The following is a 27,632-nucleotide window of genomic DNA, read 5'->3' as shown; positions in this document are numbered from 1 at the left end:
CTGTGCCGATCAGAGATCCAATCATTTTTACTAAATAGCCATTTCAAGGATCGGCGAAGTGTGGCCTGGGTCTAAACTCAGAGTAATTTCAAGGGATGAAATCCCCAGTTTACCAAGAGCCATCAGACCCTCAAATGATCCTTGAAATGCTTCGGGTATGTAATCCCGAGCTTTCTATATCGTCTTGGAAGGTCACAAAGCTGGACGATCCCAAGGGCGAGTACCGAAGCGCTACTTTCGTAGTCTGTAAGGACTCGGTGGACGCACTAGCGCGATCTGACGGTGTAGTAAGCTATGGGTTTTGTCCATAACACTGAGGGTGTATAATAAGGACAAGACGCCTAATTTACAACTCATATTGTTCACTAGGAAACACAGAATCCCTCAGCTAAGTCCAATTATGCTCAAAGGGAAAGCTCTTGTGATTTCGGAAGAAACCAAGTACTTGGGACTAAACATAGATAGGAAACTGACTTGGAAGTCAAACACCAGGAGAGCGAACCTAGCTTTTTATGCCTGTAAGAGAGCTTTAGGTAAGACCTGGGGAATTAAATCTAAGGTTGCTCATTGGCTCTACACTGCTGTCGTCAGACCTATCCCTCTATATGGAAATGTTGTCTGGTGGTGTGCTATGCAGAAAAAAAACCTATTCTAATTTATTGAATAAGGTGCAGAGATCAGCGGAACTAGCAATATGTGGCGCCATGAAAACCACGCCATCCATGGCTTTGGACATCATGCTATAGCTGCCACCCCTAGATCTCTTCTGCAAATACTCAGCGGCCTGCTCCGCTTTAAGGCTCTAAGCGAGCTCACAATGGAGAACTGTCACACATGGACATTCAACCATCTTAGACTCCTACACGGATATACCCAGTGACTGTGATTATCACCCTCCCCATTTCCTAATGAAAATCCCTTCTAGACTGGAATGGTTTGTAGAAGATCCAACACCCAACACACCCGTTAAGATCTACACGGACGGGTCTAAAATGGACACCGGTGTGGGATCAGAGTTATTTTGCGAAGAGCTTTCTATTAGTGAATCTTTTAAATTACCGGATCACTGTAGCGTTTTTCAAGCGGAAATAAACGCTATTCATGAAGCCTTAAAATGGTTAAAGATAAACAGAATGTCATCAACGGATATCTGCATTCTATCAGCCAGCCAAGCTGCCCTACGAGCCGTGGATGCATTCCAAACAACATCAAGGAGTGTCTTACGTTGTCGCCAATCTCTAAATGAGATGGCCAAACAATATCGTATAATCTTATGCTGGGTCCCAGGCCACAGAGATATACCAGGGAACTGTAGGGCAGACCAACTTGCAAGAGAAGGTACCTGTATGCCAGACATAAGTAATTTAATGGAGATACCTCTCGCAACTTGTAAGTTTCTCATTAAGGACGCACTAATAAATTCTGCAAATCAGAGATGGATTAGCGCTAACACCTGCGAAATTGCTAGGCAAACATGGCCAAGGCTAACTTTACGTCTGTTCAAGAGTATTATAAAACTGAGTAGACTTCAAATCAGGACCTTAGTAGGGGTCCTCACAGGACATTGTCTCATAGATAAATCATGCAAGGAGATTAGGCGTTTACACGCATGATTTCTGTCATAGCTGCAGAAATGAGGAGGAATTGAAAACAATTTAACACCTTTTTTGCACATGCCCGGCTCTAGCCAGAAGCAGAAACCGATTTTTAAAATCCTACTTTTTAACGAATATAGATAATCTATACACTTTAGGTATCAACAACCTTTTACGCTTTGTCAAAAGCTCAGGATGGTTCAATATGGAGAGGGAAATGCAGCCCAGCCCCCGCGGCTCACAACGGACCCATTCCGTGGTCTAAGTGGCATCGTTGTCTCTATGTGCGATGCGGCTGCCAAACCTACCTACCTAAATAATTATTAATTCATATTTCAGAAATTCAAAAAATTTATCCAAAATTCGACTAAAACACTATTCATCATCTGAATCAAATAATGTGGAATGTGGTGGAAGAGCTGTACATCACCTTAGTTGCGGTACATTTAGTAACTTATTTTTAATAAATTAAGGAGCATATAAAACTTATCATTTTATACTCAATAAATATTTAATTTTTTCCCCCCGATTTGAATTTACCATTTGTGTTATTATTTTCTTATTGTTCATATTTTTCAAGAACAAATTCATATTTTTCATATCATATATTATTCCCACTACTGTACATACTAACACACACAGCCTGTAATATGCCATGCCTTGGTTTGATTCCCTGATTCCTCTCGACATTGCGCTTGATTAGCAAAATGCACGGAAACTTCACTTCCACTTACTTCAATTTGAGTGCAACCAAATAGGACAGCGAACACCCAACAGCACTAACACCACCATCACCACCACCAACACCGTCGCAATCACCATCAGATGTGCATTTGCCATGTTTAGTCGACATACTCGTATAATGAATGACGTGTCGGCGTTGACTGACCGCCTGCGCGTATGCGTGCTGCGCATATTTAGCTGCCTGCTCGTTCATCACTCATCCACCGACTTGCTCATACGCCAAATGAGAGATGAGATGCACAACTAGGCATAGCTTACGTCAATAGGACCATCATAAATATTACCAGTACTTATGGGCAATACAAACGCACACACAGCATCAGAGGTACTCATTTAGTGCATAGCCACCAACCAACGATCAACCGACCAACCAGCCAAACTACCAACACGTGTTCCTCTCCAATGCTCGCTTGCTTGCCTGCCTAATTGAATATGACTTTATATAGTACACATTTGTATTAATGATTGTCGTTGAAGGCAAAAGTGGTGCGCAGTGGATGGATTGTAGCTAAACATCTTCTCGGAATCTTGCCACAAGCCGCTATGTGTAATAGCAATATACAGTAAGTCCGTAAGTCCTTAGCTGCTGCAACAGGTGCAAGCTGTGCAGTGGCATGTAAATAATGTATGTTATGTATCTCTGTGCGGTTATGTCTTTAGTTATGCATAAATTCCTATAATCAATGCTGATTGGAGCACACTTGCAACAGCTGGATATGTAAAAGGCGCGCGCATAGGCATAATTATGCAAATTTAGCTGACACTTTCCGCAAATTTTATTGGCTTGTTTATTTAGGCGTAGAAGGCAGTGATTTGTGGTTAGATGTAGGGTAAGGGATCGGTTGAATTACGATGATAACTTTTGTGTATAGTATAACGAAGCGTGTGCACATAAAAATATATGCGCATGTAGGCGATTTATTGTTAATTTCTTTGCTTTAAAAGTCAATAAAATTTCAAAAGCTAAATTTTTCGCTCAGTTGTATTCTATTATTGTGAAACAGTAAAATAGGTTTGTTTTTAAATAAAAAATTATGACCCTGTTAAAAACGATCTTTTTTATCTTATGTATGTACAACCTAAGTATGTACTATCATAGTTAGGTGACTACCTCAAATAGTGGAAGATAGTAATTTTTTTTTACTCTCGACAATAAAAAAACATAGAAATTCCAGAAATTTAGATTATAAATTACCAATGTGACAAAAATGAGAGGTACTCCTATTGGAGCGCGTCATAAAATTATAGCTCTAAAAATCTTAAAACTATATTTAAGCACAAACGCCTTCGAGGCAGATAAGCCTAAAATCAAATACAATACGTACTAGCCAAAACTTTGCGACGGAGTTTAAGCAGGCTTAGCTCAACTTTCTCTTAAATTACTTAATAAGAGTGTAACGTCATTGTTTAGAGGCCTCTCTTTTAGGTATAAAATAGAGAATTTAATAAAATGAGTTCGATTTCACTCGAGAATCGTAAAAGATTAATTAAAACACCCTTCAAGAAAAACCGAAGGCAAACCACTTTCTCAGAAAAAGCTCGTTTTAATTTGAAATGACGCGTAAAGAAACTTTCCAAGTTTGGCCACTGGAAAATCTATGGCAACATAATAAGAAACCTTTCTGTTCCCCTTTTTAATTAATATTTTGTGCGCTCTATGATCTGGGAGTGTAATTGGTATATTTTCGTTCGAAAATGCTAATAGAACTGCGGTTGCCGTCAACGGTAAACGGTTGGTAAACACGATTTTGCTTTTGTCTTATGATTGAGTTTGAATTTTGCAAGTTGTAATTAGTAATACAGCCTCATTGTTTTAAATAAATAAATAATATTGCAAGTGTTGATGCAGCTGACGGTGCGTAGGTTTCCGCAAAGCGATGTAAAGGGCCAATTAAATTATAATTTTATAGCACCCAAAATTCCCAGGAAGAATAATTTTATGATTTATTCTGAAGCAATTTATCCACCAAGATCGTCAAATTTTTTGCCTTAAGATTATTTTCTGGGATATGGTCCCTGAGTCTGAGTTTTTACGTAAAACAAAATTAATTCATGCTTTAAAAGATAATATACAATGCGAAAGTTTGAATATAAAGTCCTATTTAGGTCAATACGTGATAAAGCAACTTAAGGTATTTCGAAAAAAGGTCGAAGAAGTAAAATAATGTACCTCTGTGATTGAAAGAAGTTTATATATTCCTTAGCCTCATACAATTTAAGCAGAGTAAGTAAAATAAGCGGAAAGTAGTAAGTTTTAATGTATATTCCGTTAAATTAAATTCAGATAAAACAGCACAACTTTCTGCAACAGGAACATACACGTATGTACGTATGTGTATATGCTTTATATATTGAAAATAAAAAAAGAAAAACAAAGTCGTTCAAACAAATCCATATTTGCTAAAAAGTTAAAGTCAGTGTTGGTTTCTTACTATAAAGAGGTAAATTGAGATATAATTTCATATTAAATAACGATTTACAAAATTGCAGGGTTGTTGCAAATTTATGCTGGAGCCTTCAGGACTAAGAAAACCCGGGAGCCCAAAATTTGCATTCTTAATGCACATATCATAAAAGGAAATTGATCTCTGGCAAAGTATGCCAGATAGAAGACTAATAACGACCTACAAAACTCATAATTAGACTAGAAGAAGAGAGCTGGCTTTTCAAAGAAATGCGTAAAAGCGTTGCATAAAGTATACCCGATTAACGAATACTAGTTTGAATGGCCAATCAATTTTCGACGCTGCTTGATTGGTTTTAACATTCACAGCATCCCACTGATCTCTTATCGGTTAACAACCTCATTATAATGCAGTGGTTCCGTAAAAAATGGAACTGATAATTTTATTGCCGACAGGGATATAAATATTCCCAAAAAATGTGTTTAGGTTTTTTTAAATAACTTAGGAGAGGCAGTTGTTCCACCCTGATTAGGCATCTGGCAAATTCTGTTGAGTATAGCACTTCAAATTAGACTTGAAACAACACGTAAAATATTTACAATTTACAAGAGTAAATAAATAAAAAATGGGGCAACTTATTTCGACCAAAAGTACAACCGAGATGAAAACAATATATATGTATATATAATTGGCGCGTACACCCTTTTCGGGTGTTTGGCCGAGATCCTCCTCTTATTTGTGGTGTACGTTTTGATGTTGTTCCACAAATGGTGAGATGAAAACTACCAAAAACAGATTTATGCTTCCTCAAAACAAGTTTTCCGTGTGATTGGCTCGTTTAACGGAGATATTCGCAAATCAATGTTTAATTAAGAAATTAAATTTCTTAAACTCGCAACTCGCAATCAATTTTGTTTGCCCAAGAACTATTTTGATGATTTAGACTTTAAGGATTTTATTGTTGTGGCTAGTGGTTTTGGCAATTGCAAATTTCACTAGGCCAAAAACAATTGCAAAAATTCGAAATTTGTTAATGACATCCTGATGTTGCCAGAGAAGGAGTATTTAAGAAAATTGAGTTTTCTCAGTTGTGTTGAACAAAAACCCCAACAAAAATTCATATAAAATAAACTAGCATAAAGTATTAGAATTACATATACTTAACAAAACAAAAAATGGTACTTATAAACTCGAATATTTAAATTAAACCACATTTTGCTTTTTGTTTTTCTTATTTCGTGAATTTATTTTTGTAATTTGCTAAATATGAATATTTTTATACATATGATTCGATAGCTCAAATTTAGTACAATTCAAAGCATTTTTTTAGATTTATTTTGATCTTAAAATACTGGAGAGAGCTGCAATTTTTTAAAGTTTTATTTTCCTCTTAAAATATAGGAGAGAGCTTGATACTCCAATTTATTTGAGATTTTTGAATTAAAAAAAAATTATTGAAAAACGAGATAAAAAAATATTCTAATTTCAAATCTGAATTTCGAAATAACTGTATTTTGTGTTGCGAGATAGTTAAAAAAAATTTTAACTTACAGCTAAAACTGTGAATCGAATTTATTAACGCACACTTAATCATCCGATTTCGTTTTTGAATAACTTTTTCACTAAATATTAGTAAAAAAAAGGATTTTAAGTGATGGAAATCTGACTTCTATGCCGGAATTTGACATTTAGATGATCCATTGTTTATCTGTTTCTGTCCGGCAGCTGCTTAGCTTACGACGCCACTTGCAAAAATTATATGTAAAGTACATCTTCCGATAAAGTGATTAATTTTACGCTATCTTGTATAAGCAAATTATAAAAAAATTTTGCGATTTAATTGCAAAATGGTGTTTGCTGTACGTGCATATTTTTAATTGTAAAAATCGAACGAAAATTTACGAAGTTGCGACATCTATTATTTATTATTATTATTGTTACCAGTGTTATAATTGCCATTATTATTATTATTACTATTATTACTGCTATTTTTCTTCACTTCCATAGGAGTAGGGAATGCTTTTTACGCTGGTCGAGCATTCTAGCCTATCCGAGTGTGGGGCTACCACTGAAAATTTCTTGTCTACCTACCGCCCATGTGGAGGCGAACTATACTTATATAATCCTAAGGGCTGCTCTCTCTTAATTGGGATTTTTCTTCAGATTGTTCTGATTAGATATTATTTAGTAGACTCTAATTGTTATTATTAATATCCTAGTATTAGAATCCCCGTTATATGAGTTAAAGTTGTGTGTATTTGAATTTCGTAGCTTTCATTCGTGATATTTCTTCCTGGGACATAGCGTTAATCAACCTTTTCATGCAACATTCGCAAGTTCGAGTCGAAATGCTGCTGCTACCACAGAGTTTATATTGCCGTTTCGTGTGCGGAATTCGAAAAGAGTATACAAATTTCCAGGAATTATTTTATGTGCACAAAATATTTTAAGGCTCGATTTACCAAATTCACAAAATTTCAAAATTTCAGAATTCCACAATTCAAACTTTGTGCTTGACTAAAAAAACCAAAGAAAAAAAAACCTATTATATATAAATTCGAGAAGCGCTTAACTTACTCACATTCATACAAACTCATACGGAATGAGTAAAAATGTGTGTAAGTTCTTGTTAGTTAGTTTTAACAACTGAATTTTAATAAAATTTACATACAATCCCAAACCAACAAACAACTACGTAAATGAAGCGAATGAAGTCATTGAATAATTGAACAGCGTCAGAAAATTGTTCGGCTGCAATAAATAAAATAAAATTAAAAAAAAATTGCAGCACCGCAAAAGAAGAAAGAAAAAAAACGAACACGATTGCACGAGTACAAATGAAGAATGCAAGGTAATGCATACATATTTTAGAGCCTGCAACTACATAAGTACACACAGGCAGTAGTACCGCATAGTCTGCATAAATGTGCTGATATTTATTTACGATTGTTCAACAATAGCAACATTGAAAATTTATTATGCAAAAGACAAACTGACGCGCCGCATAAGCAAATATGCTTTTATACATATGTAAGTACTTGGATGTGTATGTGTGCGCATGAATGGATTTAAATCAAATGTAAAGGTGTACTTGCACTTAAACTCCTCGTGGGTAGGCAGGCAGACGCTGAAGAACATTGTGTTGGCTGGCAGCGCAAGAAAAAATGCAAAGCGCAAAGCAAATATAAAGACAAACTAAAAAAAATTACATAAAAAGACTTAAGCAGCGAACTTAAGAGCGTGAATGCGATCCGAAATGTCAAATCGTCAAACAAGTTGCCAATTGAATAATCAACTTACCAACTATGGATTTTACGCCCACATGTGATTTGCTTATTTGATTGCGAGTCACCTTGTATAATAAAGAGTTTTTTTCTTTTAATTTTTAACTTGTTCTTTGGTTTTTTGTGAGTTTTCTGGTTGTTGCGGTGTAGTATATCTGCACTGCAGAAAATATTGAATGATTTTTTTACATTTACCAAATGTGTTTGATTGCTCAATTTTATTTAGGCGTCAAGAAGTTTTGCAATACGCACCAACAATCAAGCGCTTAAATGACCAATCCAGTATCCGCGAATTCTAGCAGACTCTCAACCTATAAACAGCCATGTGTGTACATAAATACATATGTACATAAAAATCAGCTTTTATATAAAATTGCAAAGTCTTACAAGCGGCCAACCAACTCGCTATTATTGTACGAGCATAAAAGGTATAGGTGGCATGTGGGTCGGTACGTTTACAAATATGCACATATGCACATACATACATTCATGTTTATATAAGTAACTACCCAGAAACCTGTCCTAAATTGTCGCTGGTCGGGCGATGGTGTGACGAAGGCATTGAATTTCGTAGCTCTGGTTGTCATCGTTGCTGTAGTCATTTTCGTTATCGGTTCGATGTCAATTTTGATGTTGGTGTCACAGTGTCGTTGCTGTAAACGTCAAGTAAAAATTTTGAAATGAGACTTTGTGGTAAATGTACTTACATATGTATCGATATACATACATACTTACATACAAATAGCAAATAGAATACTTGAGCGCCAGTTGTATTTGCAGAGTGAAAAATGTGCTTCATTTAAAAGTGTGCTAACATTTTATGGTCGTTTTCTTAATGATGCTTAGTTATATCAAAATAATAGCCCAAGAAACAACAAAGAATGATTTGTATGAAGATAGTAAACTAAATAAGCCCAGAACAAAGAATTTATTTGCTGGCTTAAAATAAAACTTGATTTATTGTTTTCATATATGAAAGGTTTTCCAATAAGGCCCATTGATGTTGAAATGTGATAAAGAAAGGCGAGTGGAGGTATTAATTAAAAGCTCATGTATGCAATTGTGCACGGCTTTCGGTTCGAGCGAGGAGCGTCTAATTTTAAGAGGGTGTTGCCAACTGCACGGTTATCAAGTTACCACATATTTTTTTTAGAAAAATCTATTTGAAAGGCAGTATTCCTAATGGCGTTGTCACCTGAGTTTTATTGCAAAAATAGCAACTCGAGACATATTTCATTTTGCTACTAACTGAAAAATGTTTAAGTAAGCTTTTATAAGAAAAAAAAACAAAAAAAAATTGTTTAGTTGGTATTACCATCTATTTTTTTGAAAATTAGAAAGTAGAGATAGCTTTAATCGAGCAATATTTTTATTTGACAATTCTATCTAATGTTAAACCCTGAGTAAACATGATCTATCAGAGGAGAAAATAAAAGTAAAAAAAAGGACATAACTAAAATTTATTAAGGACGTTGAGCGCGAAAGAAACTCTGAATCCACAAAGGGGGCACAATAGGCCTTTCAGGTCGAATTGGTGAATCCCCTCCTAAAAGTTATAATAATAATATAATTTTCGAGAAAGAATTTAAGTTTAAAACAAAATTTTATGAGAGGTTAAGTTACTAGTACCAAATATATTTTTAAGAATGAACAAGGCTTGCATTGGAATTATTTGTGTATCGCATTGTCACCTTACTCTTGAGGCGAAAATGGTAAGTGATAGAAGATATGAATTAGGCATTAGAATATGTGGTAAAAATATTCGTTTTAATTGAGAAATGTTTTTTCAAAGATATTGCCGCTAGTTTTTTAAATAAAGAAGTTGTGAAATTGACGTATAATATAATTTATGTACGAGTATATCCACTTTTTTAAGCTGCATTAGGCAAAAACTACTATCGTAATGTGTCTTATGCTTTCAGTAAAATATAAACAATCTGCCTAGCTTTCCTTATGTTAAGTGATTTGCAAACGGGATTTTCAAAAATGTTATCCATTAAACAACATCAAGACGCACTCTACAAAAAAGGACGACGAGCTCAGCCAAACATCCAAAAAAGGTGTAAGTGTCAATTATATATATAATATATTACCCATTTATTTTTTCTATGAAAATTCTAGATAATTCCGTGCTTTTCATACAGAAGCAGCACTGATGGTTAAAAACGTCACTATGCCGGACTTGTCTGAACAGCAACGTTAAGATATGACACTGACTCAGAGCCGATACTAAATTGGATTGACTCTGATATGTGTAAATGGATCTTCATCTGAATAAATGTTTCTGAGGTTATTCGTATAAAGTTGCCCAATTTATTAAAAAAATACTATAAAATTAGATGTTTGATATACAATTTTAGTCCCGAACTATCTATTTCTAAAAAGATTGATACCTAATTTTCAATACATAATATTTGTTTCAATAACTATTTAACAGGTGAAGCTTCTCGTACAATATCATCACCTATTAGATTATGTAATTCTATTATTGCAAAGAGCTTTAATCAATTAAAAAATTAAGCAAAATATTAAATTTTCGGATTATAAAAAAAATATCTTTCAAAATTTGGCTACAACCATTCAAAAGAAATTTTATATTGAATTCTTCTTCATTCATATTTCATGCGAATAGGAGAACCAAACCAAAGCAAAACAAGCCTTATGTAATAAATTTCAGTGTGTATGTGTGCATCAATTTCAATGTACTTGACCGCTTTACTTCAGAAAACGCCAAATGTGTTTAAGGTGTCACGCATTACAACAAATGATCTCTTAAGATCACGCCAACAAACTTTCAAGTTGGCCTTGAGCTTCGTGAACTGTCGCACAGTGGGCTAAAATACTAATGGTGTATTTTTTATTAAAAAAAAATTTTTAATTTAAATTTTATTTTGCAAGCAAAATTTGAAGACTTTCATAATGAAAAATATCTATCAAATCATTTTAGATTAAAAGTTCATATAACTTTTCTAATAGTGTTCATATGTAAATCGAAAAAAAAAACTGAGAAATTGAAATTGTATTTAAACCAATTTTACCCACTCGAAGAAAAAATATCATTATAAAATTACAACTAGCAAATTGCCTAACTTCAGCAGATATTTACTCTAACCGTTAAAAAAATGAAGATGGTTGGTTAATGTTAAACTAGGACAATATTTATAAGACAAAAGTGGGCTCACCACAGTTCCTATTTTATTTTACATCCGATCAGCAAAAGAAACACCCGAAATCGGTTTTATTTTACTTTTACGTACAATTGCGCTTTATTTTATTTTATTTGTTTACCTAAAAGTTGGAAGTTTCGTTTATTCAAGACGAATCGAATATGATAGAATTGGTACAAACTTGTATCTCCATTTTGCAAATTTTTTAATTTTGTAATTTGTTGATTTGAGTATGGAAATTTCAATCAAAATTTCAACAAAGGGAACAACAACAAAAAATTGGATCACTTAATATACAAAATAGGTATAATGAATATGATAAGAGGTATATCATATAAGAGGTATATCATATTCATTATACCTATTTTACTTCGTCCGTTGTGATAAAAGGTTAATGGGTTTTCTTTGATGCAAAGCTTAATTTTATCACGCATTTAAATTATGCCGTTTCCAATTCACTTGCTATGCTCGCTTTTGTTAGACGTCACTTCACTGGCCCATATATGCTTAAGATATTATACTCTGCGTTTGTCCGGTCCAAATTAAATGATGTTGCTCTTATTTGGAGACTTTATCATGCAGACTATATATAGCCGACAGGCGGCCGCCGTAGCCGAATGGGTTGGTGCATGACTACCATTCGGAATTCACAGAGAGAACGTTGGTTCGAATCTCGGTGAAACACCAAAATTAAGAAAAACATTTTTCTAATAGCGGTCGCCCCTCGGCAAGCATTGGCAATCGTCCGATAATCTAATTTTCCTACATTTTTTAATATTAAATATTGTAAATTTGTATTTTAGTTCTGAATTTATATCTTAAATGTCTGTTCTGAATTTTGTTAGACATTAATGAATAAATAAATAAATACAGTTGAGCAGGACTTGCCTGCCCGAACAGATAAATATTATATCTCCGAATGTGATCCAATGGTGGTTTGATGGCTATGTCTGAAAGACAAAGTAATATTAACACCAAGGGGGAGCAAGAGACAGAATATGTAAATGATGGCAGCTCCAGAGCTGAAGCACATTAGATACCCTTCCGTGAACTTATACACGGGTACCAGCGTATGGGAAAATGGGCGAATTGTCAGATTGCCGCTCTATTCGGGATGACTACTTGAAGAATAGTTTTACACTGAATAAAAATAAGTCTTACATATAAAATTATAAATTTCCTTGAAAATCCAAGCATTACGTGAAGGTGTTAAGTTTTTACAAACAACTTCCTGTACTTGTGAAAAGGCGTGTGCTTAAATAATTTGAAAATGGACATGCAAGTAAAAAGATGCAGCACCACATTGACGTAAAAATAAATAATTTACTATGTAGAACTGGCTTATTCAAAAACAAAATCATGTGGGCTTCTGATTAGCAAAAAACTAAGAGCAAGAAATGTTTGCAAAAGAAGCTCACAAGTGGGTTTCCAATAAAAATTATTCACTTCATATTCAAGAGCATTTTCAAATAAGTAATACAAGTGTCAGGGTTCTATCAACGGAAACTAGGAAATTTTATAAAAACTTCAATCTTGCCCACATTGTATCAATTTATCAATTTCTTACTGTCATTTACTTATGTATGTCAATGCATAATGTGGGAAGTGCTTTTTTTGCAAATAAACTGTATTATAAACTTATTTAATAAACTAAATTACGAACTCTTTTAGCTATATGTACATATTTATGTATGTCTGTGAGACAGTGAGTAGATATCTGTCAACTTCTGACTATCAAATCTCTTACTTTAACCACATTTGCAATGTTTACAAATACAGTAATTATAGTTGTTTAATACTACAAACTTATCTACATGCACATATGCATTTTATAACCTACATGTAAGAAATCTATATGTGTATATGAGTTTTGCACATACACACACTTTTATTTACATATATGGGTTAATCTAAAGCAACACTCTTCGGCTGTCGGTTGCGTGTTTGCCACAAATCACAATTCTTAATAATTATCCAGGTTGCACATGCAACGCGTTGGCATTACGACACGAAAATCAGTTAGCTAACATACGTCACGCTTCACTGACGGCTATCAAGGAGTTGCACGTACATATATACCATACACAAACCCATATATCTACATACTATAAATGGGTGCCTGAAGTCACATGCACTGTGCAATGGAAGGCAGTCACTGCATTGTTGTTTTCACTGTAACGGTGTGTACTTATAAACACTGCTTGTTTGTACTTATATACACCTGTGTTCACAGTAATAGCAGCGCCACATATTGTAAAAGGTTGACTATTTATTGATGTTTAATCAATCGTTTTTTGAATTTATTTTATAAGAAACAGCTTAAAAAAATTGCAAAAACACCCAGTTTTATACCTCATTTGATTTTGGTATAAAATGTTAAAGCGCAAGTTTGAAGTGTTTTATATATCAGGCCAGTCCATAAGTTCGTGCGTTTTTTAAAGGTGATTTTAAATTAATAAAAAAGACGTTTAAAGTATTTATTAATCAATAATATATTCCTTCACAATATATTTTCCTTCATTATTTACAATGTCTTCCCAATGTTTAGGAAAATTTTTAATTCCCTGCTCACAAAATTGTTTGCTCTTGGAGCCAAAATACGCTTCGATAACCCTTTTTATAGCTTCTTTTGAGGAGTAGTTCTTGTTACTCATATGGGATTGAAGTTCAAGGAAAAGGTGACAATCACAAGGTGCAATATCCGGAGAGTATGGTGGATGCGACATTAGCTCCCATCCGAGCTCGTTCAGCTTGTCTTTGCCTTGCGGTATGAGGTCTTGCATTGTCGTTCATAATAAACAATACCGGTCATCTCTAGGCGTCGGTTCTGGTGTTTCATCTTTATCTAACCATAGGCGTTTGCGAACAGGAGATTATTGTAAAGGACCCATTTCTCATCACCAGTAACGATACGGTTCAAAAAACTTTAATTTTCAAGCCGTTGCAGCAGCTGAGAACACACATTCACCCTCTGCTGAGGATTAGCGACGGAAAGTCTATGCGGAATCAATTTTCCCAGCTTTGAAATCTTTCCCCAACTGAACCAGGTGCCTGTGAACTGTTCCATGCGATGAATTTAACCTCTGAGCTTCAAAAAATACAATATATGCCTCTTATGCTAAGTTTCCACCGCAGCCGCTATCGTGTTCTCTGCCGCTATCGTGTTCTTAGCGCAAACACGAAACAAAACTCCTGTCAAATCCCATACAAAATTAAAACACAACTCCATACCTAAACTCACTTTCAAAGCGTGTTTTGTGGGTTTGCGTCTAATTTAAAGCGTGTTTTGTTGGGTTTGCGTCTAATTTAATTATTAAGTGGTGGCAATGTTGCTCATTTTCCTCATTTATTATTGCATTCTTATCGAAATATGGCAACAATGATTGCAATTTGTCTTTGATTGACGGCCGCCGTAGCCGAGTGGGTTGGTGCTAGATCACCATTCGGAATTCACAGAGAGGTCGTTGGTTCGAATCTCGGTGAAAGCAAAATTAATAAAAACATTTTTTAATAGCGGTCGCCCATCAGCAGGCAATGGCAAACCTCCGAGTGTATTTCTGCCATGAAAAAAATCTGCTCATAAACATATCATAAAACAAAATGAAATAAATGTATAAAAAAAAAAAAATTTTTTTGTGATTCGAACCAAGGATTTCGGATCGGAAGCCCACATTGCTAGCCGCTGGGCTATCACGCTGTGCTGTCGCCGCAAAATAATGTATCATAAATCTGCTTACCATACCAAAGACCATACACTTTGCAAACACATTTCGGTGGAAACAGTTGACAGTTCTCCCAAACACAACTCCTGCAAACACGGTGTTTGCTTTTGGTGGAAACGTAATATTATACGCGTTCGAAGATTCCTTTTTATTTTTTAACAACACGTGCTTCTATCCGCGATTAAAATCATTTGTTTAATCACTACATATTATAAAACAAAGTCGCTTTTTTTGTCCCTATGTCCCCTTATACGCTTAAATCTTTAAAACGACGCAACGGATTTTGATGCGGTTTTTTTTCAAAGATAGATTGATTGAAGAGGAAGGTTTATATCTATATAATGTGAAGAAATATATAAAGGGGGCGTGGCAATCGGTCAAAATGTGGCAAAAAAACATACATTTTTTGTTTTCACGGCCATAAATCATAAACGAATCAACCAATTAAAATGAAACTTTCTTGAAGTTTAACTTTGAAATATTTACTTTCGTTCTGCATCAAAAAAAATAATTGATTTATTTGTTATTTAACCAAAATTGTTTAAACAAAAGCAGCTCTTTTTCCAAAAAAAGCTGTTTGTGTGTTTGTTCGCTGTCAACCGAATGAAACAACAGGCGTTAAGCGATAATCTCACCACACCTCATTAATGTTGAATAACATCGTATGGTGACGTGTGTATGTATGTATTTACGAATCGCTCGCATTATTTCATTTCGGACGTATGTACATATGTATCTATGTATGTACTGAATTCCATGTAATTATATGTACAGCGTTGGCCATATTAAACTGACCCATGTGATTATTAAAAAAATATGGAAAAAGAAACATTTTTTTGTGTTTCATTGTGAAAAACATTTAATTTAGTTCAAGGAGATTCGTTTACATCACTTTTTGAATATGATATCGCGCAAGTGGTCGCCCTTAGCTCGTATAGCGTAATGTGCCCGTTTTTCGGCGTTTTCCATAGTTTTGGCCAGCGTCTCGGCCGATATGGCGGCTATTTCCCGTCGGATATTGGCCTTAAGTGCGCCTAGTGTCTTTGGCTTGTTGACGTAAACCTTAGATTTCAAATAGCCCCAAAGAAAAAAGTCCGGTGGCGTCAAATCCGGTGATCGTGGTGGCCAGTCAAAATCGCCGCTTTTTGATATCAAACGGCCAGGGAACAAAGTCTTCAATAAGTTGACGGTGGCTCGTGCTGTGTGTGGTGGTGCGCCATCTTGCTGAAACCAGAAGTGCTCCATACCATTTTCACGAACAATCGGCATCACAAAATCGGTTATCATGGCCTGATAACGCTCTTGATTGACGGTCAATGGTTGGTGTTGACCATTTTCAAAGAAGAACGGCCCAATGACCATATCAGCGCAAATGCCACACCAGACTGTAACTTTTTGGTCGTGGAGAGGTACCTCTTCAATAATTTGAGGGTTTTCAGTGGCGTAGAAACGGCAATTTTGCTTATTTACGGTTCCGTTCAAGGAGAAATGGGCCTCATCACTCATAATGATTTGATGCCAAAAATCCTCATCAGTTTGGGCCATTCGGACGACAAAATTGGCATATTCCAAGCGACGAGGCTTATCGGCCGGCAACAGTTGTTGATTTAGTTGTATTTTGTACGGGAATATCCCCAAATCCAAACGAATGATACGTCGTAGAGTGGTCCGAGGGATGTCCAACTGAGCAGAACGACGATTACCTGACGTTCGCGGCGATGACTCGATACTGGCTCGTACGGCCGCGATATTTTCGTTAGATCGTCTTGGCCGCTTTTTATTTGGACGTCGGGTATTAGCCACAGTGCCGGAAGACAAAAATCTTTTGTGCATTTGCTTGATTGCGTTCTTTGACGGCGCACTTTTCACTTTATTTTTTTTTTCTCCACGCACGTTGCGTTTTTACAATCGAGAAGGAATTTTGAATGTACAGCTGAACAATTTCAACGCGTTCTATTGGGGTGTACTGTTTCATGGTATAAATCTCCTTCGACTGACGCTTCCAACGCGGTATGTCATTAGCTGATCTGAAATTACAGTAAAAAGTTATAGGGTTACTCAATGGGTCAGTTTAGATCTATGTATATGGCTCTTTACAGCATATAATTAAAAACAATATTTTTCAAGATATTACATCAGTAATTAGTAATTGAGATCTACCGGAAAAATTGCGTTAGCTGTTGCGTCATCCGGCATTGCCGCTACTCTTTTGGAAAGAGTCTTTTGGAAAGAGGCCGAACCACACACTCTACAATCAAGCAATCAAAATCGCAACCGATGATGATAACAGCGTCTGTAGTGTTTCTAGGCAGAGCAATACAGGAAAATTGATGCGTGACTGCTCATTAATAGTCTGGGACGAAGCTACCATGTCAAACAAGACGTCTGTGGAAGCACTGGATAGGACAATGCGCGATTTGCGCAACAAAAATTCACCTATGGGTGGATGTACAATTCTGTTCTCAGGAGATTTCCGCCAAATCCTACCAGTTGTGACTCGAGGAACACGTGCTGACGAAATAAATGCTTCGCTAAAAAGATCCCACCTTTGGTGGCATGTCAATAAATTAGATCTTAAAACTAATATGAGGGTTTCGTCATCTTCACGTGAGAACAGGCTATTTCCAGAGATGCTGCTAAAAGTTGGCAATGGAGAATTAACACAAAGTGAGGGAAGGATTAACCTAGAAAACCTTTGTGCTTTGATAGACAACATCCAAGAGTTAGTCAACAATGTCTATCCTGACATTGATAACATAAGTTATAAGACAATATCTTGGTTTAAAGAAAGAGCTATTCTGTCACCAACTAACGAACAAGTAGATAAAGTAAATAACTTGATTATTTCAAAGATTGATGCGCCGACGAAAATATACTACTCGGTCGATACTGTTCTCGATTTGGAAGAAGCTGTTCAATTTCCTACAGAATTTCTAAATTCTTTGAACCCGTCTGGACTCCCTCCTCATAAAATGGAGCTGAAAATAGGTTCTCCTGTTATTTTATTAAGAAACCTAAGTCCACCTAAACTTTGCAATGGCACGCGTTTGCTGGTAAAATCACTGCAAACTTTCATAATAGAGTGCACAATACTCACAGGATGTGGTACCGGAGCATATGTATTGATTCCCCGAATCCCTCTGATACCATCGGATCTACCATTCCAATTTAAACGCTTACAATTTCCGGTAAAGACATCTTTTGCAATAACCATTAATAAATCTCAGGGTCAAACCTTCAACGTTGCAGGCTTAGATTTGAGTGTTGACTGTTTTTCACATGACCAACTGTATGTCGCTCTTTCAAGAGTAACCTCTAGAGAAAACATGTGTATATTGTCTAATGACAAGAAGGCTATGAACGTTGTATATAAAGACATTCTGTAATATAGTAATTGTTGTAAAAATAAAATAAATACATATGTAAAAATGCAAAAAGTTAATATGCAAAAATGTAGGGTATGAATTTAGATATCCCAAAGATAGCAGGAAATCTTCATGCTATAAAGAAAGGGGAATTGTCTTACTCCAAATTTAACGCGTGCGGGTCACGGGCAGTAATGAATAAGCCAAAACTACTGGATCGATTTTAATCATTTTTTCAGTGAGTGACATAGGGTATATATTTTATACCCGTGCGAAGCTGGGCGGGTTGCTAGTGCACAATATATCAAAGAAAATATAAATAGTCCGTTATATTCCGCGAATAATTTTTTGTATGCAAAAATCGTACAAAAGTGAAATTATGGGTAAAATACGCACGAACTTATGGATTGGCCTGATATATCTTTTTTGTTTATTACTGGCGGTCTTTCGCATTTTCTCCAAACAAACAGTTTTCGAGCATATGAAAGGAAATAGGCAACAGCATAAAAAAACAACCCGAGTTTTCAGCTCTTTAAATATTATTAAATGAGCTACAAAACTGCTTATTCAGCATTTTTGTAAAAATTTGAATGTTGATGAGAGTTTGCTGGATTTGATTTAATTTTGTACGAAATCAGAAACTTTAAAGCACGTATGTACATGACTTTCATTGTAGTATAGAAAATTTTTGAAATATTTTGCGCTACTATTATTATGAACACAGATGTGCATACATACATATATTGTACACTAAACGGATGCCCATAATTTTTCTTTTTATTACTTTTTCTATAGCAAATTTTATAATTAAGGCAGTATGTGTAGTATTATATTTTTCTGTATTTCATGTTGAGGTCAGACATAATTTATTCCGCTTGCAATACTCGTACATTTTTGCTTTATACTAATTCTAATTTTCATAAGTTCTTTAGTTTTTTAAACTTTACTTGCATAGAAATTTATGACCGCAATTGATTAGTATTCGTCAATGAAACGAAAAATACACGAAAATTTTATATAAAAATATGTTATTGGCGACAGCAATAGGCGAGTACGTTGCGCTTAACTACCATACGTTTGGTTCCGAGTTCGTTGCTTACCATGTGTATGAGTGGTAAAATGGCTGAAGAAGGTTTTTTCCAACAGCTGTCACGTCGCGGCAAATAATGACGAACTTCTGAGTTTACTTCTGCTATGAAGAAGTTATTCATTACAACTCACGGTGTATGTAGATAATAAAAAAGTGACGCCACCCGCAAACAACAACTTTGTTCTTGGCAAATTTGATAGAAGAAGCGACGAATACAAACAACCAAACCTTTGTGTGCAAAGTGATTTGTTTGTGAATAAATTAGAGAATACCTTGTTTTGTAAATTAAACAAAATAACCAAAATGAAGTACCACTTGTTAAACTGTGAAAGCACGAATGGTAATGCCCTTGCTTCCGCTTATCCTTCCTCTTTTTCTTGCACGCTGTAATGCTTTTTAAACAGCTTTATGCCGAAATAATTTTGAATAAAGTTGTCACATATTAAAAAAAAAATGCGAAATGGGAGATTTAATTTAATCTTTAAAATTTCATAACACCCAAAACATAACTCATCGAAAGATGATTGCAACTTTTATTGGTAGCATTAAATTTGTACTACTTTTGAATTCTCATTACTTTTGTATAAAAGCTCATTTTCCAACAAAAAACATAGATCCAAGTTTCAAACTATATACAAAAATGAAAAAATGTCCGCAATCTTTAATCTCAATTCCAATTTAATTAAAACCAAATTTTAGGATTTCAAGAAAAACTTTTGGTATGTAGTATTATAATCCATTCACTTGAAGTAAGTAAAGTGCAAGTCTGAAGATACTAAATAATTTCGTTGATTTTTACGCATTTCTTCTTATAACTACGCTCGCCATTTTTTTATATTGAAAAATGTACAACACCGTCAAGGAAAAAGTTTATGAAAAATTAATCAAATTCTTTGGTATTTTCGAAATAAGATTTTCTTTACGAAACTTTAATTAAAAACTGCGGAATGGGCATGAAAAGCTTGTAGCTTCAGTTCCTGTATAAATGTTGAAACTTGGATCATTATTTAGCACACTCAAAAAACAAAAGAAAAAGTCAAAACCTGTCAAAATGTTTCTGTGCGGGTGGTTAATATTAAATTCCGGTTGTATCGACGATGTATTGTTTTCATTCAATTTCCCAATATGTACGAAATGAATGGTTTAACGAATTTAATAGACAATTTCGTCGGAATGTTATAAATATATTTGCAGAAATATCTCAGTTTTCATGTGGCATCAGAAAAAACGGAGAAAAACGTGCAAAAATTGTAAAGGAATTTCTAAAATTATTTCATTGCACAATTTCCCGTATTTATAAGATACAAGAAAACTTTCATGTATAGATTGAAGTCATTAAATAATATCGATGGTCCATTAGATGTATTGCGAAACAGTATACGAATATATTCATTATTAAAAAATATTCATTGCAAAGTATTAATTTTTGTGACAAGATCTTAATAACTATTATAAAAACACATCTCTCTGCACATACCAGCACTCATAGTCAATGCATAGGGCGGAAACAAACATTTCAAACGATTTCTGTCTGCCGTGATATGTCTCCAGGTGGAGGTGGTAGAGCTCTGATTTGGAATTGGGCTCATCCAAGTTTGTCGTAGGTTTCTTCTGCGCCGGTTTCCTTCTGGGTTCCATTGGAAAAATATTTTGATAACATTATCGTCCGCTCTACAGAGAATATGTTTAATCCAGTTCCATTGCCGTCTTTTAATTTCGATATTGATTGGACAGCTATCACTAAGCGAAAGAAGGTCAGTAATGGAATTTGTTGTGGGCATTTGTTGATAAACGTTTAAAGGCATGTGCTCAGATATGAACCATTTCTAAGATCCGTATAAGAGGACTGATTTTACGCTGGTATTGAAAATTCCAAGTTTTGTTGTTTTATAGTATACAAGAGCGCCACAGTCGGCCTATCTTATGGAACGCAGTATGTGCTTAATAAATACGTACCGTCACAGCAATTACTGCAGCACCATTTAATGTCATTTTCATACCGCGTTACTCACAGATAACAGAACTCATTCACATCTTCAATAATGATGGCGTTTTCGCTTGTAATAAGTTCAAAAGGGGATGTTTGCTGTTTGCATTCTCATAAACCTGGGTTTTGCGAAGTTTATTTATAATTATAAATTTTTTTGTTACATTATATGGTATTTCCACAAATGGATTAACCTACAGTTTTATGTCGCTTCCGAATAACAGATGTTTTTTTTTTTCAAACGTTTTTATGTCAGAAAATCCTGAGAGTTTACCTTCTTTGCTATTAGAAATAACTTTTTCCATAAATTGATGTTTCATGTGCGAAGTGGGCATTGAACTGACGACAACCGATTGATTGGATTGGGTTCTATTCTTTATACCATTACATAGAGACCACCGTAGCCGAATGGGTTGGTGCGTGACTACCATTCGAAAGCGCGCAGGTTCGAGTCTCCCGGACCCAAAACACCAATTGATAGAAAAAGCTTTTTCTAACAACGATTGCTAGTGGGTAGACAATGGCAAACCCCCGGGTGTAATTCTGCCATAAAAAACCCTCTGAAATAGGAGGAGGTGCTCGGCCAAACATCAAAAAAGATCAATTAAGCGTCAATTATACACATATTAATACTATTGAAGCTACCCACTTTTACCATTTCAGCAATATGAATGACAAAAAAAGATATCATTACATATCATGCCTAAATCTAAAAAATAAATCATATTTCCTACTGAAGTTCACAAACAGAAAATATTATCAGAAAGCGACGGTAAAATTAGAATAAAGGAATGTTTGTAAAAGTATTAAGTTATAAATGTGAAACTCACCTCAGTTTTGCAGGCATTCAAACTTTTAGCTGGTAACAGTTTTTCAGTGTATTTTATTTACTTGTTTCTTTACCTGATTTTAACTTGTACTCGCTTGTACTCGCTCACTAAAGTCTCCAAAACAAAACTGTTTGTTTAACAAACAAAAAGCGAGAAAACGATAAAAAATAAATGCACATAAAAAAAAAAATATTATGAAAAACAAAAAATCAAAAAAAAAAAACAAGTTCACAAAAAGTCCTACAACGAGCAACCGAAAAGATGTTGAATTAGCCGAAAAAGGTGCACCAGCGCAGCGAGTAACTAAAACAACAACGAAAAACGCAAAAACACATAAAAACCCATGAACGATAGCAACAGGCCAAGCAGCCATGCCTAACGACAGCAGCAACAAGTTAAAGCCAAAACTTGTTGCCGCTATTCGCTATTACATACAGCTACAAATTTTTGGCTTGTTGTCGTTATAATATTGTTTTTGCTTTTGCTTTTTGCTTATAATGTCTGCTTCTTTTTCTATTTTTTTTTTGTTTTTGTTGGTTATTTGTTAATATGCAACTTGTTGTTGTTAATTTGGCATTCTGTGTATGTAAGCTTGTGTGCTTGTTTTCTCGTTTTTTTTTTTTTTTGTTTCTCTCACTGTGCTTTTGGCCAAAACTAGCTTAACACAGTTCAGTTATAACTTTTTTTCTGCTTAAAACACTTTTGAGTTGGATTATTATTTTTTCGTTGATTTGATTTTGGATTTTTTTTATGAAAGATATAAATTTGTTTGTCTTTCGCATATGCGAAGTTGATTTTCGACACAGATGTGCTATTCTTTGCTTTTAAATCATTAATTTACTTATTTGTATTTCGGCAACTTGATTGACGAATTCAAAGGCAAACCCAAAAGTTGTCAGCGCTCGAAACAATAAGCAGTAATCAACATGCAAAAGCTGCCAACAACAACAATTGCGTGGCGATAACTTACCGAGGTGGCCCGTTTACCTTGAGTTGCCAAAAGTTAAAACCCACAAAGTTATATACACACATAAAAGTACGAATATGTGGATGTATGGATGTATCGAAATATAAGTGTGTATGTAGACATATAAGCAATAAGAAACGTAGCCAAAATGGAGAGGCAGCAAAGGCCTTAATTACTTTTAGTGGGGGCTGCGCAAATTAACTTTGGGTGCAAAGCAGAGTTCAAACTCAAACATTTTTTGATGCTGAAAATTTTGCAAACTTCGGAGAAGCATTTACAAAACCAATGTTAAAAATGTTTTTAACCCAGCGGTTAGCAGATGAATGTGGCTAGATTTTCTTTTAATTTAGTTTTTTTAATTTAAATATGCATATGTCTTCAAAGTGCCGTTTTCTCAATATCCAGATAACTTCCATTTAAGTGTCATAAACTTAAAAAAAAGACAAAGAAAAAATTTCGTCTTCACAGACGCTCCTAGCAGGTAGTAGCAGTTCTGTGTTCGGAACTACTTTCTATGTACTTTGCTTTTGTAACATTTTGCTAATATTGAATAAATGAATACCGGCTTCCGACTAATCTCGAAGATAACAAGCTAACAAAGTGACAACTTCGTACTACATCGATATATCAATCTGATATACGAAGTATAACTAAATGTATATCAGGTTCTAAATATATTATACCCAAAATTAAATTGTGAAATCGATATTATTTTTAAGATATTTTATCCGTAACAAATATATATACAGTCCGCGACGATTAAAAATACCACAACAATAGTTAGACCAGCCTTGACGATTTTTTATATATATATTTTTTTTATATGCATTATCTTTTTTCTATAAAATGATAGCTCATTGTCTAATAAAACCATGTAGATTCAAATTTTAAACTAAAATTAAAAAAATTCCACAAAATTTTCAACCCAATTTCATGGTTTTCAATTTGAATTTCTATAAAGATTTTTGGTATGCAATTTTATAGTCAATTAAATTTTAGTATAATGAAGCTCAGAATTAAAGTTACTAAAAACAGTCGTTAATCTTGTATACTGTGATTTCTTGATGGAAAAATTAACCATAAAAGTTTTTTAAACCATCGAATTGGAATGAAAAGTTTTTGGAAATTTTCTTATTTTTGTATAACATTTGCAAATTAGATTTATATGATTTTACTTAGGCAATAAAATATAAATAGTTTTAGACAAAATCAATGAATATTAAAAAAAATAATAAAAATATTGAAAAATAGACTAAACTATTCAAATTGTGATGTGCAATCGTTTTGTCATGGGGTGTAAATAAATTTTATATAAATATATTATATATACATATATATAAGTATATTATCGACAATGAAGATTCGTATATTGAGAAATTGACTTTCATTCAGCTAACTTCGTAGTTCGACAGTTGCATGTACCTCCCTCAATCTTTATTAGCTCTACAGTGGCGAATATTGAGTCCCAATATAAGGATTATATATTTGTGGTGGTCGTCTAGATGTGTTTCCACAAACTACTATTGCGCTGGCTTTTTCCTAATATTTTTTCGTAATATAAATAACTAGAAATCGTACGATTTGATGAAGATCAATTAGTCTTAAGTTAAGAAATTAAAAATCACCAATAAGATGTTCTGAAAATTTAGATTTTTTCAGCAACAGAATTGAGGTTAGTAGATATGATGAGTGCTAAAAACAACCTTTCATAAGTATTGCTTGCAAAAAGTATTGTGTTTTTATTCAGATAGGTTCCAAATTGCGAGAGATATCAGAAAACGGTTTCTGAAGGAAGGTGGACCAGAATATTGGACACGAACGATACGATACAGATTGCAGGAAACTGGTTTATTTGTCTCTTAACCTACCAAAAAGCCATTTAGGAATCACAAAATGCGCAAAAACGTTTGAAATGAGTGAAAAAGGCAATTTTATCAATTCCAATTCGATGGGATAATGTTGCAAACGCTTATTGGGCTAGAAAAAGTAATCGAAAATGTATAGTGTAATAAAATTACACCACTACTTTTGCAGAATTTTGTCGACACGATGTATGATAGGATTCATGTAGACATGAAAATTAGAGGAAGTCTCGCAAAATATTTATATTTGTATGTTAATATTTTTTATCCTTATTGGTTGTTTTTTTAGCTGCATGAGAACTATCGGTATCTATAACTATGGGTTGGCAGCAGAGAATGGCAAACCTTGCTAACATTTCTGTTAAGTAAGGTTTGACAAGTGTTCATGAATCAGTAAAAGCCAGAACAAAGCTTTGAAATTATGGAAATTCACTTTAAAAAAATGCCACTTATTTCTTTCGAAACCAGGAATGCGCTGCGGTTACGGTGAATGGCGAACGCTATCGACCCATGTTGACTGAATTTTTGTTTTCAAAAATTAAACAACAAAACATCTAAGACATTTAGTTCCAACAGGACGGCGCAACTTGCCATACAGCTTACTTAACAATCGTTTTATTGCAATATTCCAGCCACCATTGACGTCATGCGGCCAGCTTTATTGGGAAAAGTAGTAGTAGTAACAATTGGGCTGATTGAATGGACTCATAGCCACGGCGAACATATGCCGGATATCATGTTCAATATTTCATTCAAATGTCATGAAATGGCTTACCAGATTTTAATAAATAAATCAACAATATTTCTATTTTGTATTATCACTTTAAATTATCTATGCTAATATTTGTTTGTACGTCACTGTACAACTGTCGGAACGCCAGACGCATCAGGTGTGAATGATGTGAGTACTAAAACATCTACGAAATGGAGAGCTAACGAGTATTTTTTTTATATTTTTATATTATTTTTAGAGTGTTTGCCACCGTGAAGAACGCATGCGCAGATGAAGTTATTTGCTATGCAATCTTCAGAAATTGCTTAAAGCGAAATTTGAATAAGATTTTAATTGGTATAATTTTTTGCATCTTTCTTCTTCGTTAGAGTTATCTTTCATTCTTTGTTATTTCCTTTTGAGTGTGATGAGCATTTTTTTCAATTTAAGCTAATACTCGTATTAACTGATGGATGACATCATTCGTTATATTTCAATGGTATTTTAACATTATTTTGTGTTTCAGTGTGCAGGCTGGTTTTGATTAAGTAATATATAGTATAGTATGTAGTAGCAGTTTGGTATACAGCAGATTCCGCTATCTACATAATTATTTTTATAATATGAAACACAACTCTAAGCTCCGGCCATTATTGCGAAAGCGGATATTTTGATTTTCACTGCTGACCCTATTCGCAACACAGCGCATACTATTGCAACGCTAAGTATAGCTGACATCATAACGAAGATCTTTAGATTATCAACTTTTTTAATGTTTATTTTTATGCAGTCATTTTCACAAATTTTTCCACACCTTTTCTTCACACAACATCAGCAATTACGTAAAGGGTCAGTCGCGGCACACTGTTGAAATTGCCAATTTCACGAGTATGTATGTTTGTATATACTTGAAAGCGCAACTTTAGTGAAATTTGCGCTGGCATGCACACCCACCCATAGAGAAAATACGTTTTTTTCTAATTTCAAACAATTTCCATCTTTTTGTACTTTAACGCACTAGTGTGATTATTTTTTGTGTTGCAATCCAGTTTAGTTTACGTTTGTCGTTTTAAAACACAATTTGTTTTTGTTGTTTATTGCTCAACTAAAATATATATTTTTTGTTTATTTTTTTGGTTACTTGTTTGTTTTTTATTGTATCTGCAAATTTGAACAATTCACTGTTTGGGGTACGGTCGCATCGCGAAGGCGCTCTCAATGCCGTAAGTATTTAGTGTAAAATGCGATCGCATCGCACCGCTCAGCTAATTTACTCACTCTATTTCTAATATTTGTTTTGTTTTTTCTTTTGTTTTTGTAACACAAAAGCAAACAACCGACTAGTAAATTACACTACAATTAACTGCCAATAGTATCCAGATGCCAACGGTTAAGCTAGCACAATTTTCCGTACCGTTGCCCGAACTGTTTGGTTACCTGCTCACGACTGTTTTAGCCATTCGCCAGTAAGCTTACCTGTAGCCGTTTTAGCTAATACCAATAGTTGTGCGACCGCTCCGCACCGGGCCTCAAACACCGCAACACAGCGTAACGAAAACCAACAACAACCACAACGACTCTAAACACAATCACGTCCAGAAGCGCTTGATACGCCTCGCGCGCTCAGCGACACAACACTTTAAACCACTTCTATAAATATTTTTCTCTACAAGCTCAATGAGCGTTTTTGTAGACTTTCGTGCAGCGCAACGGGTTTAACGAAACAGCAGCATTTGCTAGCACTGGTGAGTGATGACTTTTGGCAAGAGATTGAAGTGGTGGTGGATTCAGTAGATGGTTGTGTGGTGAACTGAGCTGCTTATTGTTATTGAGCATGTCGATCTGACGCTTTATTGCTGTCTTGATATAGCTGATGCTTCGCTATTGTTATTTTCTTTGCGA

General features: G+C 34.6%; 1 protein-coding gene across 1 annotated transcript in view; it reads right to left on the bottom strand.

The window, feature by feature from the left end:
* Window positions 1-27,156, bottom strand: part of LOC129238523 (uncharacterized) — a 116,877-nt gene extending 89,721 nt beyond the window's left edge. The window contains exons 1-2 of the mRNA XM_054873572.1: window positions 27,009-27,156; window positions 22,190-22,316 (exon numbers count right to left, since the gene is read on the bottom strand). The gene's annotated coding sequence lies outside the window, so the exon portion shown is untranslated. The remainder of the gene's footprint in view (window positions 1-22,189; window positions 22,317-27,008) is intronic.
* Window positions 27,157-27,632: the final 476 nt, after the last annotated feature.

This window comes from Anastrepha obliqua, chromosome 2 (assembly GCF_027943255.1).
Source record: "Anastrepha obliqua isolate idAnaObli1 chromosome 2, idAnaObli1_1.0, whole genome shotgun sequence".
NCBI lineage: Eukaryota > Metazoa > Arthropoda > Insecta > Diptera > Tephritidae > Anastrepha > Anastrepha obliqua.
Note: the sequence above shows the minus strand (reverse complement) of the source record. Positions and strands in the feature narration are given on the sequence as shown.